The sequence below is a fragment of the Marmota flaviventris genome, chromosome 17 (genome assembly GCF_047511675.1).
Source record: "Marmota flaviventris isolate mMarFla1 chromosome 17, mMarFla1.hap1, whole genome shotgun sequence".
Lineage (NCBI taxonomy): Eukaryota > Metazoa > Chordata > Mammalia > Rodentia > Sciuridae > Marmota > Marmota flaviventris.
Window position 1 is genome coordinate 55401901 of NC_092514.1, and position 3370 is coordinate 55405270.

Sequence of the window (3370 nt, forward strand, 5' to 3'; positions counted from 1 at the left end):
TTTTATAGGTCACCCTCGGGTCATTCAGGAACAGGATACAAGCTGAATGGTGCCAAAGCCCACGTTCCAGAACAGGATGACGCCTGGGTGAGCAAATCATGTGGAGGCAACAGAGCTAGAGCCTTCTGTGGGCTCTTCACGGCAAGTTCTTGGTTTGCCTGGGCTTATGGTCAAGGTCCCATGGAGAAGCTTAGAAGGTGTTCCACCCCACATCCCTTTCAGTGGTAGTGGTCAGAGGTCACATCAAAGGTCACAGTCGCCCACTCCTCCAGCCCAGTGAGTTCTTCCCCCACCACGCCCACTGACCCAGTTCCAGTGGCAGCTCTTCTCTGCTGTCTTCTGTACACAAAACTGTGTGTACATGTACATGACATCCTGGAGTCAACCCAGTGTTTTCCAACAAACGAGGAATTTAACTACCTGCAGTGAGTTAGCAATTTCTACGCCAGCAGTTCCCAAACTGTGTTCTGTGGAGCTCCCCTATGCATTCAAATTCTTGAACAAAAGAGACTTATGATCAAATACACCTGGGGAATGCTGGGTTTGCTGAAGTGTTTTCTTTAGAACTTCTAGAGATGGTGATTCGCATTGTGAAGGGTCAAGAGGAAACCAAATCTTCAGTCTTTTTGGTAAGGAATATGCAGCAACTCCTCAGACAACCTCATTTAGGAAGACTGGTAAATGCACTCATTCAACAAACCTAAGTACCTACTCAGGTAGTGTTCCAGGTACAGAGGTGTGTCTTTCTCAACCTCCTTTTCATAGCAACTTGATTATTCGAGAGAAGACACTAAACAAGTGAACAAAATATTTTCAGCCTGTGATAAGAAGCATATAAAAGAAATGGGCAGGGCCCCCTTCAAGGGTTCTCTGGGGCTCTATTCGAGCCAAAACTTGAAGTTGAAATGTGAGTCGGCCACAGGAAGAGCCATGGGTAGGCATTCCAGGCAGACAGAGAGCAAGTGCACAGTCCCAGGGACGGAAAAGACCTTGGCTCCAGGGCTGGGCCAGGTTCTGCCCAGAGTGGCAATTCTGAAGGGTGGGAGGGGTGAAGATGCTGGAAGGTAGAGGTCTTGGATCAGGGAGGGCTGGTCGGGCTGCGATCTCCTGATTTTAATTTGGGTCTTAGTCGAAGGGTGATCCAAAGCCACTAGGGAGTTTTAAGCAGTGAGGGAGATGGAAAGAAGAGGGCAACTGGAGATGTACCTTGAAGGTAGATCTCACTGGACTCTCCATGATGATCGCTTGGATTTTCTGTTCCCAAACACATTATGTGTGCTACGCTGGTATGTACGCCTGTGAGCCTATTTCCTAGCTCAGCTGCAGGTTCCTGTTCTCTAAGCCTTAAGCATAAAACAAAGAATTCTGTGTGGGTAATCACACCTGGAATGGAGTCTGGGCTGACACCAAGGAGCCGTGAGTAGGGGCAAAGTTGCTTCGCCGCCCTAAGAGCCTCCGTCACCTCACCTATAAAGCAAACTCAAAGAACGAATCCACCTACTTCCAACATCCTGAGACCCTATTCTAAGCCTCTCAGGACAACAGAACTAGATTAATAGCAGGTAATTAGGGCCTTGAGTGGAAGCAAGGAGGAAATATAAAAGTCATGTGTTAGATGTCATCCTGGTTTGCTGTAACAAATCGTCAAACGTGGAGCACCTCCAACCACAGAAATGACACCTCCTGGATTTTGGATGCTGGAAGTGTGACATCAAGGTGTCAGCAGAACAGATTTGCTTCCAAAGACTAGGGAACATCCATTCCCAGGGGCTGACAGTTTCTAGGGGCTAATGAGTTCCCTGTCTGCATCCCTCCAATCTTAACCTCCTGGTCAGATGGCCTCCTCCTCTTCTCCCTCAAATCTTCTTCTGCCTGCCACCTGTAAGGAAGATATTTGTGTATGCATTTATGGCCCATGTGGATAATCCCAGTGGATAAAATCCCACTGCCAAGATTTAACCTAACCACATCTTTTGCCCTGTAAAGCATCATTCAATCTTTTACCACATGAAGTAGTATTCGGTTTCTGGGAATCAGGATGTAAATTTGTCTATTAGGAGGCTATCACTCAAGCCCCTGAAGACATCGGTTTCCTCCATCCCAAATAGATCTTCACACTATTTTCAGACATCGTTCTTCCTCGCTCCAGAGTCCCCATTCAGCCCGGTGTCCATTTCTATCACCTCTCCTTCATCGTGCTCAGTAAAGGACTTTGCATAGAGTGGGTAGTTATTCAGTGAGTGCTGCTCCCATTGGAAACTTCCAGAAATCCTTTTAGTGAGGGTATCCCAGCCATCTGCCTTCAAATTCAAAGCTGGGGAAATCAGTTGGACCCCAGTTGATCTGTAAAGCATCAAAGGAAATACTCAGCTAGACTGGAAGTGATCAGGGATTTAGTGCCTACTCCAAACCAGCCTTTCTTATGACCCTGGCCATGTAGGTCCCTCCAGCTGTCTGGGTATTAGCTTTCTAAAGAGAGAGGTTTAGTCAAGTGGCTTCTAGAAGCCCTCACCCCATTTATATTCCCCAAGAAGAATTCAAGATTAAATAGATACTTTTTTTTCCTTCAGGATCCTTTGAGACACCTATTTAAGTTACAGGAAAAAAAAATATATAACCTTTTGCCCTGTCCTACTACTATTTTGAGGGGAAGCATCTGCCCTTGAAAGAAGAAAGGATTGAAGTGAGATAAAGATCTTCTTTTTCCAGTCTCAATGGCCCAGATCTGAACACTTGAGGCTTTTGCAATACGGAGAGTCAGGTTTCAAAGATCGTTATCTCTGTAGTAAGCTCTACTGCTGTTTTGGAAAAAGTTAGCAGATCCTTCAGCTAACAAATATTCTTAGGCCTAGTGACATATCACCAACTGGATGTCTGTTTCCATTTTCTATGGTCATCCTATTGGCTCCCCAACCTCACCTTCCCAAGTCCCCAAGCATACTCTTAGAGAAACTTCTTCCCATAAATAATATGAAAAGCCATGCTGCTGAGAGATTATAACAGAGGAATCAAAAGAGGCATGGAAAAAGAACAAAAATCATCCCACCCCCTTCATTATACCCTTTACTTAAGGTTTTAAGGAAATATGTAAACTTATAAACCAGGAAGAAAGGAAGAAAATAGCATTAGTTGAGCACCCCCCTAAATACCCAGTCTTTTCCTAGTTATCTTATCCTCACAATAATTTGTGTGAAATAGATTTTATCAACCCTTAAGACAGAAACCACAGTCAATGGGCAGTGGCAATAGTTGCATGGCATTTTGAAGCTCTTCGATGCGACTGAATTGCACACTTAAAAATGGGTAAAATGATAAATTTGATACTATGTCTATTTTACTGTAATAAAATGAAAGGATATGGAAACCGAGA